Below are 18,674 nucleotides of genomic sequence, written 5' to 3'. Positions count from 1 at the left end.
ATAGGCATCGAAATGAGCATTTTTTTTTTCATTAGAAAATAGACAAAGCACAAATTCATCTATTTCATTGATTTCTATGGTTTATTTCCTTTCGAATGATATGCATAACATGGCTATTTATTGTAAAGGATAAGAGCTTGAATTTTAATAACCGCCATCTAACCCATATTTCCAAAGTGACACTAACGTCGTTGCTTTAGACAACTAGTATAATGGTCTCAAAGTGGGGGTTTTCGTTTCTGTATTCTGTAATACTAGAACCATAGTTTTACTTTAGGCCATTTATGTCGAGCCTTCGACTTTAGTCGAAAAAGCGAGACATAGCGATCCTACATTCCGTCTGCGTCTGCGTCGGTGTCGTCGGCGGCGTCCACAAATACTCACTCTGTGGTTAAAGTTTTTGAAATTTCAATAACTTTCTTAAACTAAACTGGATTTCTACCAAACTTGGACAGAAGCTTTTTAATGTTCATAAGATAGTATGCAGAAGTAAATTTTGTAAAAATAAAATTCCATTTTTTCCGTGTTTTACTTATAAATATACTTAGTTTTTCTGCCAGAAAACATTGCATTCACCCTTTGGTTTAAGTTTTTGAAATTTTAATAAATTTCTTAAACTATATACTATACCAAACTTGGACAGAAGTTTGTTTATGATCATAAGATAGTATCCAGAAGTAAATTTTGGAAAAATAAAATTCTTTTTTTCCATATTTTACTTTTAAAAGAATGGACTTAGTCTTTCTGCCAGGAAACATTACATTCACTCTGTGGTTAAAGTTTTTGAAATTTTAATAACTTTCTTAAACTATCCTGGGTTTGTACCAAACTAAGACAGAAGTAAATTTTGTTGACAAATAAATCCATTTTTTTGTGCATTTTACTTTTAAATGGACTTAGATTTTATGCCAGGAAAGAACACATTCACTCTGTGGTTAAAGTGTTTAAAATTTTAATATCTTTCTTATACTATTTTGGACCTGTACCAAAATTGGACAGAAGCTTTTTTATGATCAAAAGCTAGAACAAAATGTATCTAAAAGAAAATTTTGTTAAAATTTTGTACCTGTGTATCTGTATTTTACTTATAAATGGACTTACATTATTTATGTATGTGCCTGTCCCAAGTCAGGAGCCTGTAATTCAGTCGTTGTCGTTTGTTTATGTGTTACATATTTGTTTTTCGTTCATTTTTTTACATAAATAAGGCCGTTAGTTTTCTCGTTTGAATTGTTTTACTTTGTCTTTTCGGCTTTTATAGCTGACTACGTGGTATGGGCTTTGCTCATTGTTGAAGGCCGTACGGTGACCTATAGTTGTTAATGTTTGTGTCATTTTGGTCTTTTGTGGATAGTTGTCTTATTGGCAATCATACCACATCTTCTTTTTTATATATTAGTATTTCTTCCAGTCTATATTACAGACAGTCTGCAGTTAAGGTTTTTAAAACATTCTGTATTTTTACCAAACGTGGACAGAAGCTTCTTAGAATCATAAGATAGTATTAAGAGGAATATTTTTTATTGATTTTATTCCTCTTTTGTTGAGCCTGCGATTAACAGCATAAGTAGGCTAGACACTGGGTTCCGCGAAACCCTTAATAATGTTTCTCTATATACTCTTTAAATTATGTTGTGAGCCATTTTTCTCTATTCTTCATACTTTTTGCCAGTTAACTTATTCTCTTTATATTTGAACACCTCATTATTCTATTTTATTCTTTTTTGTTCCATTGTCTCTAATTTTCAATCCCCGCTATTCTCTATTCCTTAAACGCCATCCACACCTTCTAGTTTAAGTGACCATATAGCCTTCACAAATGAGCAATATTCATACTGAATAGGTTCCGAATGGCAAAAAAATTGAAAGCTACTCGCGGTTTTAAATGTGAACTTGCAGAACGTTTTGCGACAATACCGGCAAGGAACCGGCAGCCCTGTATTTGTTTTTTGCGGGGAAATAAATAAGCGGAACCGGACCATTTATACCCATTTTACAATAGCCACAATAGTAATAGAGGATAGTCACTGTTATGTCTTATCATCTTAGATCATCTCCAAACTTAAGACTAAAGATCACGCACCCTTATTGTTTAGATTGAAAAAGACTTTTGCATATAATCCGTCGACATAATTTCCGATTAAAAAAATTTTGATCTGACAATCTCTGACCTGTGAATCTATACTCTAAGTTTAACGTGCTAGTTTTCTTGTCAGTTTAAAAAAGTAATTACCTCCCTTGTTAGTGTCATATTGTAATCAATCTATTTTTTTGTACCATCTTTATGTAATATTATATTGTACAATTTAAATTTGTGATCTGTTTAATATCTAAATGTAACAAATTAATCTTTATCAAAGATATAAACAATTTAATTTGAAAGTCTTAGATTACTTTATCACCGTAGTTCAAAACAAATGTTGAATCTTAAAATCAAGCGTTGAATGATGCAATTACAAGAATGTCAAAATACAATATTGAGAATGGTAATTTTTAAAAACAAATTGTCAATGTTGGAATGTTGAATAAATCGAATGATTGAAAACGAATGTTGAATGTTGAAAACGAACGTTAAATATTGAAAGTTGAAAATCGAATGTTGAAAAATGAATGTTGAAAGTTGAAAATCGAATGTTGAAAACAAATGTTGAATGTTGAAAACGAATGTTGAATGTTGAAAATGAATGTTGAAAGTTGAAAATCGAATGTTGAAAACTAATGTTGAATGTTGAAAACGAATGTTGAAAGTTGAAAATCGAATGTTGAAATCGAATGTTGAATGTTGAAAACGAATGTTGAATGTTGAAAACGAAGGTTGAAAGTTGAAAATCGAATGTTGAAATCGAATGTTGAATGTTGAAAACGAATGTTGAATATTGAATGTTGAAAACGAATGTTGAATATTGAATGTTGAAAACGAATGTTGAATGTTGAAATCGAATGTTGAAAGTTGAAAATCGAATGTTGAAAGTTGAAAATCGAATGTTGAAAACGAATGTTGAATGTTGAAAACGAATGATGAATGTTGAAATCGAATCTTGAAAGTTAAAAATCGAATGTTGAAAACGAATGTTGAATGTTGAAAACGAATGTTGAATATTGAAAACGAATGTTGAATGTTGAAAACAAATGTTGAAAGTTGAAAATCGAATGTTGAAAACGAATGTTGACTGTTGAAAACGAATGTTGACTGTTGAAAACGAATGTTGAAAACGAATGTTGAAAACGAATGTTGAAAACGAATGTTGAAAGTTGAAAATCGAATGTTGAAAACGAATGTTGAATGTTGAAAACGAATGTTGAAAGATGAAAATCGAATGTTGAAAACGAATGTTGAATGTTGAAAACGAATGTTGAATGTTGAAAACGAATGTTGAATGTTGAAAACGAATGTTGAATGTTGAAAACGAATGTTGAATGTTGAAATCGAATGTTGAAAGTTGAAAATCGAATGTTGAAAAATGAATGTTGAAAGTTGAAAATCGAATGTTGAAAACGAATGTTGAATGTTGAAAACGAATGTTGAATGTTGAAAATGAATGTTGAAAGTTGAAAATCGAATGTTGAAAACTAATGTTGAATGTTGAAAACGAATGTTGAAAGTTGAAAATCGAATGTTGAAATCGAATGTTGAATGTTGAAAACGAATGTTGAATATTGAATGTTGAAAACGAATGTTGAATATTGAATGTTGAAAACGAATGTTGAATGTTGAAATCGAATGTTGAAAGTTGAAAATCGAATGTTGAAAGTTGAAAATCGAATGTTGAAAACGAATGTTGAATGTTGAAAACGAATGATGAATGTTGAAATCGAATCTTGAAAGTTAAAAATCGAATGTTGAAAACGAATGTTGAATGTTGAAAACGAATGTTGAATATTGAAAACGAATGTTGAATGTTGAAAACAAATGTTGAAAGTTGAAAATCGAATGTTGAAAACGAATGTTGACTGTTGAAAACGAATGTTGAATGTTGAAAACGAATGTTGAAAACGAATGTTGAAAACGAATGTTGAAAGTTGAAAATCGAATGTTGAAAACAAATGTTGAATGTTGAAAACGAATGTTGAAAGATGAAAATCGAATGTTGAAAACGAATGTTGAATGTTGAAAACGAATGTTGAATGTTGAAAACGAATGTTGAATGTTGAAAACGAATGTTGAATGTTGAAAACGAATGTTGAATGTTGAAATCGAATGTTGAAAGTTGAAAATCGAATGTTGAAAACGAATGTTGAATGTTGCAAACGAATGTTGAATATTGAAAACGAATGTTGACTGTTGAAAACGAATGTTGAAAGTTGAAAATCGAATGTTGAAAACGAATGTTGACTGTTGAAAACGAATGTTGAAAACGAATGTTGAAAGTTGAAAATCGAATGTTGAAAACGAATGTTGAATGTTGAAAACGAATGTTGAAATTTGAAAATCGAATGTTGAAAACGAATGTTGAATGTTGAAAATCGAATGTTGAAAACGAATGTTGAATATTGAAAACGAATGTTGAATGTTGAAAACGAATGTTGAATGTTGAAAACGAATGTTGAATGTTGAATGTTGAAATCGAATGATGAAAGTTGAAAATCGAATGATGAAAACAAATGTTGAATGTTGAAAACGAATGTTGAATATTGAAAACGAATGTTGAATGTTGAAAACGAATGTTGAAAGTTGAAAAACGAATGTTGAATGTTGAATGTTGAAAACGAATGTTGAATGTGAAAACGAATGTTGAATGTTGAAATCGAATGTTGAAAGTTGAAAATGAATGTTGAAAGTTGAAAATCGAATGTTGAAAACGAATGTTGAATGTTGAAAACGAATGTTGAATGTTGAAATCGAATGTTGAAAGTTGAAAATCGAATGTTGAAAACGAATGTTGAATGTTGAATATTGAAAACGAATGTTGAATATTGAAAACGAATGTTGAATGTTGAAAACGAATGTTGAAAGTTGAAAATCGAATGTTGAAAACGAATGTTGAATGTTGAAAACGAATGTTCAATGTTGAAAACGAATGTTGAATGTTGAAATCGAATGTTGAATGTTGAAATCGAATGTTGAATGTTGAAAATGGATACGAGAAGAAAAAAAAAAAAATTGAATGTTGAAAATGGATAAAAAATTTTGAATGTTGAATATTGAAATCGAATGTTGAATGTTGAAATCGAATGTTGAATGTTGAAAATGGATACGAGAAAAAAAAAAAAAAAAATTTTGAATGTTGAATGTTGAATATTGAAATCGAATGTTGAATGTTGAAATCGAATGTTGAATGTTGAATGTTGAATATTGAAATCGAATGTTGAATGTTGAAATCAAATGTTGAATGTTGAAAATGGATACGAGAAAAAAAGAAAAAAAAAAAATTTTGAATGTTGAATGTTGAATATTGAAATCGAATGTTGAATGTTGAAATCGAAAATGGATACGAAAAAAAAAAAAAAAAATTTTTAATGTTGAATGTTGAATATTGAAATCGAATGTTGAATGTTGAAATCGAATGTTGAATGTTGAAATCGAATGTTGAATGTTGAAAATGGATACGAGAAAAAAAAAAAAAAATTGGATTGGATTGTTTGAATGAATGTTTTTTTTTCCTTTTAAGTAATGATATGTTTTGTCTATTTCGATATTACCCATGTGGATGGGCTATATCAGTGTGACCTCAAGGGCGGATCCAACCGTTTTCAAAAGGGGGTTCCAAACCCAGGATAAGGGGGGATTCCAACCATATGCCCCCATTCAAATGCATTGATAGGTCACTGGACCTATATTAGAATCTAATAGGTCGATAGACTATTTACAACCTCATTTAAATTCCGCCATTGCATCATCACTTCAAATATAATTAGTCGATTAAATGATTGAAAACAATAGACTGAACAGGTTGTTAACACTTTCAACTATCAATAGAGTCAAGCAACATTTTCGAAATGATAAGTTCATGTAAGCGTTAATTTTGATACAGATACGAAATTTTAGTGATATTGATCCTCAAACATTAAACCGGTCATGAATTAAGTTTGTGAATTATGTTTGCGGTTTTCTTGACATGAATTGTGACGTGTCATCGTATTCGTTTTATATTAGAAAACTATAGCAGCTATATAAGAAAAGTATCGCATTCATAAATTTTTGTTATTAAAAAAACAACGCTATGATATGAGACAAACTTTGCATTGATATAAGACAAACATCACATTGATTCAAGACAAACATCGCATTGATATAAGACAAACATCGCTTTGATATAAGACAAACATCGCATTGATATAAGACAAACATCGCATTGATATAATAAAATATAGCAGTATCTTTAACTTATATGTGATTTTGGCTTAGCAAACAATTGAATTCATCTCAATTGCATTCCACTGAATTTGCTACATGATAATTATTGAATGTAAACATCTACAAATGATAATTCGTGCATTTATGTTTCATTTATTCAACAATTCAATTTTCTCGTTTAAATACACCTTGCTTGTTATTACATAACATAATTCATAGAAATTATACAGCAGACGTATGTCGTGTTAAATGTCACCCTGTTTTAAGAAAAGAGTCATTACTTTATACCGAAAAATCTGCATTTCTTCGTACAAATAGTTATCGTACAAATGCTAACATTCGGCTGAAATTTCCCACAATGCAACTCGTTGATATAAGACAATATCGCTCGTTGATATAAGAAAAGTTTTTATCGATTCGCTTCTTTCATAGACTGTGGACGCCAATATGACAGCAACCCAACAGCACAAAAACTAGGAGATATCAACGATATGAGTAATCACCAAAAGTATAGTAGATTATATCAACTACCAACACGCTACTCCTACCACAAAAAACTAGGAGACATCAACGATATGAGTAATCACCAAAAGTACAGTAGATCATATCAACTACCAACACGCTACTCCTACCGCAAAAAACTAGGAGACATCAACGATATGAGTAATCACCAAAAGTACATTAGATCATATCGACTACCAACACGCTACTCCTACCACAAAAAAACTAGGAGACACCAACGATATGAGTAATCACCAAAAGTACAGTAGATCATATCAACTACCAACACGCTATTCCTACCGCAAAAAAATAGGAGACATCAACGATATGAGTAATCACCAAAAGTACATTAGATCATATCAACTACCAACACGCTACTCCTACCACAAAAAAACTAGGAGACATCAACAATATGAGTAATCACCAAAAGTACAGTAGATCATATCAACTACCAACACGTTACTCCTACCACAAAAAACTAGGAGACATCAACGATATGAGTAATCGCCAGAAGTACAGTAGATCATATCAACTACCAACACGCTACTCCTACCACAAAAAAACTAGGAGACATCAACGATATGAGTAATCACAAAAAGTACAGTAGATCATATCAACTACCAACACGCTACTCCTACCACAAAAAACTAGGAGACATCAACGATATGAGTAATCACCAAAAGTACAGTAGATCATATCGACTACCAACACGCTACTCCTACCACAAAAAACTAGGAGACATCAACGATATGAGTAGTCACCAAAAGTACAGTAGATCATATCAACTACCAACACGCTACTCCTACCGCAAAAAACTAGGAGACATCAACGATATGAGTAGTCACCAAAAGTACAGTAGATCATATCGACTACCAACACGCTACTCGTATCGCAAAAAACTAGGAAACATCAACGATATGAGTAATCACCAAAAGTACAGTAGATCATATCGACTACCAACACGCTACTCCTACCACAAAAAAAAATAAGAGACATCAACGATATGAGTAATCACCAAAAGTACATTAGATCATATCGACTACCAACACGCTACTCCTACCACAAAAAAACTAGGAGACATCAACGATATGAGTAATCACCAAAAGTACAGTGGATCATATCAACTACCAACACGCTACTCCTACCACAAAAAACTAGGAGACATCAACGATATGAGTAATTACCAAAAGTACAGTAGATCATATCAACTACCAACACGCTACTCCTACCACAAAAAACTAGGAGACATCAACGATATGAGTAATCACCAACAGTACAGTAGATCATATCAACTACCAACACGTTACTCCTACCACAAAAAACTAGGAGACATCAACGATATGAGTAATCGCCAGAAGTACAGTAGATCATATCAACTACCAACACGCTACTCCTACCACAAAAACTAGGAGACATCAACGATATGAGTAATTACCAAAAGTACAGTAGATCACATCAACTACCAACACGCTACTCCTACCGCAAAAAACTAGAAGACATCAAAGATATGAGTAGTCACCAAAAGTACAGCAGATCATATCGACTACCAACACGCTACTCCTATCGCAAAAAACTAGGAGACATCAACGATATGAGTAATCACCAAAAGTACAGTAGATCAGATCGTCTACCAACACGCTACGTCTACTGCAAAAAAATGAAGGGACATCAACGATATGAGTAATCACCAACAGTACAGTGGATCATATCGACTACCAACACGCTACTCCTACCACAAAAAACTAGGAGACATCAACGATATGAGTAATTACCAAAAGTACAGTAGATCATATCAACTACCAACACGCTACTCCTACCACTAAAAACTAGGAGACATCAACGATATGAGTAATCACCAAAAGTACCGTGGATCATATCAACTACCAACACGTTACTCCTACCACTAAAAACTAGGAGACATCAACGATATGAGTAATCACCAAAAGTACAGTGGATCATATCAACTACCAACACGCTACTCCTACCACAAAAAACTAGGAGACATCAACGATATGAGTAATTACCAAAAGTACAGTAGATCATATCAATGAACACTCTACTCCTACCGCAAAAAACTAGGAGACATCAACGATATGAGTAAACACCAAAAGTACAGTAGATCATATCAACTACCAACACGCTACTCCTACCACAAAAACTAGGAGACATCAACGATATGAGTAATCACCAAAAGTACAGTAGATCATACCAACTACCAACACGCTACACCTACCACAAAAAACTAGGAGACATCAACGATATGAGTAATTACCAAAAGTACAGTAGATCATATCAACTACCAACACGCTACTCCTACCACTAAAAACTAGGAGACATCAACGATATGAGTAATCACCAAGAGTACATTAGATCATATCAACTACCAACACGCTACTCCTACCGCAAAAAACTAGGAGATATCAACGATATGAGTAATCACCAAAAGTACGGTGGATCATATCAACTACCAACACGCTACTCCTACCACAAAAAACTAGGAGACATCAACGATATGAGTAATCATTAAAAGTACAGTAGATCATATCAACTACCAACACGCTACTCCTACCACAAAAAAACTAGGAGACACCGACGATATGAGTAATCACCAAAAGTACAGTAGATCATATCAACTACCAACACGCTACTCCTACCACAAAAAAACTAGGAGACATCAACGATATGAGTAATCACCAAAAGTACAGTAGATCATATCAACTACCAACACGCTACTAATACCACAAAAAAACTAGGAGACACGGACGATATGAGTAATCACCAAAAGTACAGTAGATCATATCAACGACCAACACGCTACTCCTACCACAAAAAAACTAGGAGACACCAACGATATGAGTAATCACCAAAAGTACAGTAGATCATATCAACTACCAACACGCTACTCCTACCACAAAAAAACTAGGAGACATCAACGATATGAGTAATCACCAAAAGTACATTGGATCATATCTACCCCCAACACGCTACTCCTATCGCAAAAACAAAAAACGATTATCAATCATTTATCATCATATAATCTGTTCAATGTCGACGCATTTATGATCTCCGTCCAAACTGTCAATATCTGATGAACAATTCAAGAAATACAAGAGCATTTTAAAACATGCAAATAAAGAGTGAACGGCACGCTTAATCGATTCAGTTAAATATGGAAAGCCAACGGGGTCAAAATTCTTAATTCGTAACTTGTCAATTCGTAACTTGTAACTGTCTAATTTCTAAATTGTTAATTCGTACATTGTTAATTTGTAACTTGTTACTGTGAAATTCACAATGCTTAATTCGTAAATTGTCAATTTGTAACTTGTATCTTTGTAGTTACAACATTCTTAATCGGTAAATTGTCAGTTTGTTACTTGTAACTGTGCAATTTCATAATGCTTCATTCGTAAATTGTCAATTTGTAACTTGTATCTTTGTAAATTCAACATTCTTCATTTATTAATTATCAATTTGTAACTTGTAGATTTCAAAATTCTTTATTGGTAAATTGTCTTTTTGCATAATGATGTTTTGTAACTTGTAACATGTCGATTCGTGAATTGTCGATGTGTGAAATGTCGAAGTGTTAAATGTCATCGTTGTATTATGCTAACGATCATTATGACGACAGATGGCGCTCGGTTTCTTCATTGGCGTATAAGCCTTCTGTAAGTAGGAGAACCTCCATATAAAGTATATATATTTAAGTAATTTTAATCAATTAGTTACAGCAAATGCGTCTAAAAGAAAGCAAAAAAAAATTGCATGTTAACTGGATCCCAGTTTTATTTTGTTTACTGTCGTGGACTTCCGTTCGAGAACGGAAACTATATAAAAATATATCCCCACTTGTTCAGTCCCTCCGCGACGTAAATGATCTCCCTTATTTGCGAGGTAAAAGAAATAGTCGTTGGTCAGTGGAGTATAACGACTGGATTATTCAGGTAAATATAATAAGGAGATGTGGTAATAAACCCTATTATTGCCAATGAGACAACTATCCACCAAAGCGAAGTTCAAATAAAGTCGATGTAAGCAACGTATAGGCAACCTACGACCTACGATGGGGGGGGGGGGGGGGGGGGGGGGAGGACGAGGTTGAGATGTCAATTTGTTTTTAATCCCGCCGAATTTTTGCGCCTGACCCAAGTCATGAGTCACTGGCCTTTGTTAGTCTTGTATGATTTTTAATTATAGTTTCTTGTGTATAATTCGGAGTTTAGTATGACGTCCATTATATCACTGAACTAGTATTCATATTTGTTTAGGGGTCAGTTGAAGGACTCCTCCGGGTGCGGGAATTTCTCGCTGCATTGAAGACAAATTGGTGGCCTTCGGCTGTTGTCCGCTAGATATAGTCGGTTTGTTGTCTCTTTGACACATTCCCTATTTCCATTCTCAATTTTATGTAGGCGACGCGTGTAGTAAAAAAAAACCCAAAAAAAAACAACATGCAATTTTAAAATAAATAAGCTTTATTGATTAACATCGTGAATCATTTCGGTTAGTTAACAAAATCGACAAAATATAAGATTAGGTAAGGTTGCCGGGCTATAAGGAGCTGTGGCACCAGTTGGGGCTCATATAGGGAGGACTGGGCGTTAAACAGCTGTTGAGATCGAGGGACTCGTAAATATTTTGTTTTTTTTTTATTGTAAATTTTTATAGAACGGAAATCTGGCAGCAGCAATTTTAAGCTTCATGACCAGAAACATTCAGTAGGCATGAATGTATATTAACAATATAGGTTTCCTCATTGTTGAAGGCCGTAGGTTGCCTATACGTTGCTTACATCGACTTTATTTGAGCTTCGCTTTGGTGGATAGTTGTCTCATTGGCAATCATACGGTTTATTACCACATCTCCTTATTATATTTACCTGAATAATCCAGTCGTAATACTCCACTGACCAACGACTATTTCTTTTACCTCGCAAATGAGGAAGATCATTTACGTCGCGGAGGGACTGAACTAGTGGGGATAATTTTATATAGTTTCCGTTCTCGAACGGAAGTCCACGACAGTTAACAAAATAAAACTGGGATCCAGTTAATATACAATTATTGTTTGCTTTTTGTAGACGTATTTGTTGTAACTAATTGATTAAAATTACTTACATATATATATTCGATATTGAGGTTCTCCTACTTACAGGAGGCTTATACGCCGAAAAAGAAACCGAGCACCATCTGTCGTCATAATGATCGTTAGCATATACAACGATGACATTTAACACTTCGACATTTCACACATCGACAATTCACGAATCGACATGTTACAAGTTACAAAACATCAATATGCAAAAAGACAATTTACCAATAAAGAATTTTGAAATCTACAAGTTACAAATTGACAATTAACAAATGAAGAATGTTGAATTTACAAAGATACAAGTTACAAATTGACAATTTACGAATGAAGCATTATGAAATTGCACAGTTACAAGTAACAAACTGACAATTTACCGATTAAGAATGTTGTTACTACAAAGATACAAGTTACAAATTGACAATTTACGAATTAAGCATTATGAATTTCACAGTAACAAGTAACAAATTAACAATTTACGAATTAACAATTTAGAAATTACACAGTTACAAGTTACGAATTGACAAGTTACGAATTAGGAATTTTGACCCCGTCGGCTTTCCATAGTTATAGCATACCGAAAAAACAATTCCAGTCAATAACAAATGTAGAATAGACAACAGTTCCATCAGCACTTTCCTATTTAATTGTAATGACACATTAGAAAGGGTTCACGAGATTCGATATAATTTTTTTATTTGTCAAATAGTCGGTGGTGAAGATGATTTGAAAAAACAATATTTGAGTTAATTTTTGTTGTACAAACATAACTAGATCCAAGAAAACTGAATTGCTTCGACGATTTGACTTCATAAATTGGAATTTAATTTTATTGTAAAGTTAATAATGTCACACACTGATATAGATCGCTGGTTTTATGGCTATCCTAAATGTTCAGGCATAAAACTTTCAATTTACTTTTAAAATTGAAAATGATATGTTGATCTCATGTGGAAGAGAGAGAGAGAGAGAGAGCGCGAGAGAGAGAGAGAGAGAGAGAAAGAGCATTTAACTTTGTCACTACCTTGTCATTTAGATAAGAGTTGATATGCAAATTCGGATATACACTTATAGGGATAGTGTTTTCTTATGTCTATGATTCAGTGTAAATAGCTGGCATGTCAGTTATCTGCTAGTAGTCTGTTGTTATTTATATATATTATTGTCATTTTGTATAGTTCCTTTTTTTACATCTTCTGATATCAGACTCGGACTTCTCCTGAACTGAATTTTAATGTGCGTATTGTTATGCGTTTACTTTTCTACATTGGCTAGAGGTATTGGGGAGGGATGAGGTCTCATAAACATGTTCAACTTTGTGATTGTATGGCTTTTTAAATATTTTGATATGAGCGTCACTGATGAGTCTTATGTAGACGAAACGCGCGTCTGGCGTACTGTATTAATATCCTGGTACCTTTGATAACTATTAACCCCGCCGCAGTTTTGCACCTGTCCCATGTCAGGAGTGTCTGGCCTTTGTTAGTCTTGTATTATTTTTAACTTTAGTTTCTTGTGTATAATTTGGAGTTTAGTATGGCGTTCATTATCACTGAACTAGTATATATATTTATTTAGGGGCCAGCAGAAGCGGGTGCGGGAATTTCTCGCTGCATTGAAGACCTATTGGTGACCTTCTGCTGTGGTCTGTTATATGGTCGGGTTGTTATCTCTTTGACACACTCCCCATTTCCATTCTCAATTTTATTATAACATCATCATTTACGTTCGCCTTAAATGTTTTATTATCAAAATGTATTTTCTCTTTTATTCTTTTTTTAAATGTGTCCTACCGAAAACTATCTGTTTATTTATCTGTCAGTTTCTTTCTCTAGCACCCTTTATAATTATGAAAAACATAATACTTCAAACTCGTCAAATTCCAACCGAATAATAAATATCACATCTTCTTATTTTACATAATACTTCAAACTCGTCAAATTCCAACCGAATAATATCACATCTTCTTATTTTTATATTGGTGCTATAATCCTTCCCCAAACATGAGACAGAAATCTAACAACACAACGTAGAGAGTATAAATATCAATTTGGTGCTATCATCCTTCCCCAGACATGAGACAGAAATCTAACAACACATCGTAGAGAGTATAAATATCAGTTTGAAAGTACATCCAAAATGTAGTATCGATAGGATATAGGACCAAAATATAAAGACTAGTCTAGATGATTTTTCTGTGAATTCAATGTTGTCAGACAAATAAAACAACATTTCTTTTGTACAAATACAGACGATATTAGCATGATTAGTGCCTAAGGGATTTCAGCATCAAAAAGACACACACCACCACTTCCAACCTCAAGGAAAAGTCGAACGGAAAATAATGTTAAACAAAACAGTTAACGTTCATTAACACAATTCAGATAAAACAAATTACAAATATCCAAGCCAATCTTTGATTTTGCGGTATCTTGCCTTAGGAATAAAACTTGAAATAGGTCGCGGTTGAAAGTGTAGTCTTGATGTGATATATATTTGGCCGTCGATTAACCTTTTAGACTCAACTAATGTGATTACCTTAGTTTCGTTTGTCTTCCTAATCGATTTATGATAAATGAAGATTCATGAATAGTATTAACAAATCAGTATGGCTTCAATCAAATGTCAAAGGGACTTCTGAACCCTTGGTTCAGTGACCTCCTAATAGGCAGTGATCAACGAGATCATTATAAGAAAAGCAACTTCAGGAATATCGTAAAACCTGGTATATACATTCTCCATATGGTAGCACTATTGGTGTTTTGCTAAATAGAAATGGAAAGTAAATAACACGAACACTGAGAAATTCTTTTTCCTCATAAGCGTTGTCAATTTCAAGATGTGAGACATGCTTAATTATATTATGTGATTGACCGTTACGGAATATCTGTTTCACAGATGACGACGGATATATCTCTATCGTCGTATTCACCATCACGAGTAAGTTGATCGTTACGGAATATCTGTTTCACAGATGACGACAGATATATCCCTATCGTCGTATTCACAATCGCGAGTAGGTTGACCGTTATGGAATATCTGTTTCACAGATGACGACAGATATATCCCTATCGTCGTATTCACAATCACGAGTAGGTTGACCGTTACGGAATATCTGTTTCATAGAAGAAGACAGATATATCCCTATCGTCGTATTCACAATCTCGTCCGTCTATTTGTTAAATGTGACCTACAGAATTAGATTTATCACCGGATTTTTACTAACATGGGAAACCCAACGGGTGCCACATGTAAACCAAGATCTGTTTACCCTTCCGGAAAAATTGAGATCACCCACTAATTTTGTGTATTTCCTTGTACTCAGTCTTTAGTTATTTAATTTGTGTTTACTGTTATTTGTCTTGTGATCTTTTTAATCTTTTGCCATGGCGTTGTCAGTTTATTTTCGACTTATAAATATGAATATGAATGTCCCTTTGGTATCTTCTGTCTCTCTTATACACACAAACTGTTCCACTAGAGTTATGAGAAAGAACGACCAAAGTTGATTCAACATGAATTGTTCGGTCATTATCACGAATTGGCTGACCGGTACAAAGTGTTGGTGTCTGAACTAAATCGCGACATGGTTTCGAGGTCTTGGATTTTTAGATGTTAGGAAGGTCGCCTGATCTCTTTATTTACATATATGTCCTATTCCCGAGTGTGGCATTTTGACTGAGTGTAAATTCGTCTACCGGGTGATACATACAAAGCAAGAGGCGCTAATTTTTAGATTCACACGTTCTCGCTCCTGATGGAGGTCACGTGATTTGTGTTTGATACCTTGATTTGTATCTTCTTAATCGATTTTAAAAAACGGAAAAATTAAATATCATTAGAAAGAAAAAGCTTCAGTTATTTTAGTGATACTATTGTATTTGTGTATAAATGTACGTAATACATAGGCTGTCTGGATGCCAACTACTAAAAAGTATCGTTATCCAGCATTTTCAACAATATTAACAAATGACTTCCTCTATTGTAATGTGCGCACACTCCGTTGTTCTTTCTAAACAACCAAATTGGTTTTATGGAAAAGCTCAGCTAATTTGCGTGCGGGAAAACAATATGTTATGTCAGCGGTATTGTCTCATTTAAAAGAGAGGCGAAATCTACCAAAGGGGCATTCAAACGCATAAGTCGAAAATAAACTGACAACGCCATTGTTAAAAAGGAAAAAAGCAACAAACAAACAACTGTTCACAAAACATAACTAAGAAATCTCATGACTGAGCAACAGGAACACCATCAAATACCGGGGGTGATCGCAGGTGCTCTGGACGGGTAAACAGAGCATACACCACATGTGACACCCGTCATTTTGCTCATGTTAGTACAAACTTGGTATTAAGTAGGTAGGTCACACTCCCGAACAGGGGACTATGTTGAAGCTATGACTATTGGAACACATCTGCTATCATCTGTGAAACGGATATTCCATAAAGGTCAACCAACTCGTGATGGCGTCCGTAAAATTTACAAAGGGATGATTTCATTTCACAACTTGGAAATCTTGGTTTAATAGCTTCGATGTGAGTAGCAAACATCAAACAAGGAGATATACACTCCGTATGCAGGCGCTGCTGGAATGTGATTGCATTTCGTAGTACATGCCGACTTTTGTCGAATTGTGTTACAACTCCGAGGAAAATTCTAAACGGAAAGTCCCTAAGAAAATGGTAAAATCAAAAGCTCAAACACATCAAACGAATGGATAACATTATAATGACAACGATGTGTGAACAAATATAGTGCATTTAGACATAAATGCGTAAAAAAAAACAACATATGTAACCGTGCTTATTTAAAAAAAAAATACTGAGCATGTTCCTGAAATCGTATTTCCCTTTTTGTCGCCTCATGTTTTGCGGGGGGAAAATGTTTTCCACGTTCGGAAATATTTAGCGATGTTTCCAACATGTCCAATATGCTGTTAAACAATTAGCATAAAATCTGCGTTGAAAAAGCATTCTTACCTGCGGTTTTACTTGAAAACAAACAATTATCTTATGTGACTAATTCGATTGGTTATTGACAAGCATCACTAGCCATAACAGGACATAGAACGTTTATCCTCGTGTTTACATTTATCTACTGTGTAGCTATATGGGAAATAAATAACGGACACCTAGCAATTAAACACATATACAAACTGTTATTTTCTTCGTCATTTATTTTCTGTTGAAACTGGTATGTTCAATTTAAATGTAATTTATCTTTAAAGAAAATATTCAAGTTGTCAATATTTGTTCTTGCAGGAGTAAACTTTTTTTTAATTTTTTATTGATATTTTTGGTGTTCAAACTACAGTGCATACATACATTTTTACAATACATAAGTGAATAACATGATATTTTTATGGCATTGTTATACTATTGATATTTTACGAATAAGACATAGTAAAAAAATTACAAGTAAATGATGTGAATACTCAGTATATGATACCTCTTAAGGATTCTTTGGAATACATTAAATATATATGATCATATCAAAAATAAATTTAATTAAATAACTTCCATAAATCCTCCCCATCTGTCGACAAATGACTCGTATTTGTCTTTAGAAAGATATAAATATTCTAATATCTCCAGCCTTCTTTTCAAAAATTTAAGAAACGCTTGCACAGATATTAACAGTCTGTCTAATTGTGTGTTCTTGGCACAGATGATGTAATACTTTGCCTGTAGAATACAATAATTTAAAACTATGTTATCAGAATTCAATACACCGAAAATTACACTGTCTTTATTTAAAAATATTTTTACTCCAAATACTAAATACCACCAATTAGAAAATTCTATCCAAAATTGTTTTATTTCTGTACATTCAAAAAATTTATGCTCTATAGTTTCTATTTCTTTACAACTGGCACATTCATTGGTTAATGAAAGTTTATATTTTTCAAGAAGATAATTATGTGAGACTATTCTGTGTAACAATTTATATTGGAAAGCTTGTAGTTTGCTTTCTATAGTACATTTAAAAGCTAGTGAATAAATATTTTTCCACTTTTCGTCACTAATTTCTATATTAAAACTTTCTTCCCACCTTTTTTGTGAAATAGGAGAAATACTTCCCCGATCGATAAAAAGTGAATATACATCTTTAGCGAATAATTTACTGATAGGCATTTTTTTATTCTCATGCTCAAAAACGAAACCAAATGAGTTGCTGTTAGGCGACATGTGTTGTTGTAATAACAAATCTTTCCAGTCACGTGGTATAGCAAGTTTAATAGATAGAATGTCTACAAAAGTAACATTTAGGTTATATTTTTTATTAATAGCATCATGAGACAAAAATTCGCCTTTATCATCTACAATATCATTGATGAACCGTATGCCTTTCGTGTACCAAGATCTGTAAAAAATACTCGTTCTGTCAACTTTGATAAACGGATTGAACCAAATAAATTCTTTTCTAACATGAAATGTATTTAACGGGATGAATATACCCTTGAAACGTTTCCAGGCAGATAACACTTCTATATAAAAAAAGAGGTGCTTTTAAATTTAAAAACTCAAATTCACATCTGCTCATAAATAAATCCCCTAAATCAAAAAGGGAGAAAAATGCTTTGGAAACATGTTTCCATTTGGAGTCATGTTCTGATAAAAATCTTTTTACCCACATAATACGAAATGATAACAGCTGTACTTCAAAATTTGGGGCTTTCAGTCCCCCCTCGCTAGAAGACTTTTGAATGACTTCCGATTTAACTTTCGGAGTACCACCATTCCATAAAAAACTATTAATGTCACGTTGTATTTTAATTACATAAGCT

This window comes from Mytilus galloprovincialis, chromosome 7 (genome assembly GCF_965363235.1).
Source record: "Mytilus galloprovincialis chromosome 7, xbMytGall1.hap1.1, whole genome shotgun sequence".
Classification (NCBI taxonomy): domain Eukaryota; kingdom Metazoa; phylum Mollusca; class Bivalvia; order Mytilida; family Mytilidae; genus Mytilus; species Mytilus galloprovincialis.
The sequence above is the reverse complement of the archived record's forward strand: the minus strand, read 5'-3'. Positions refer to the sequence as shown.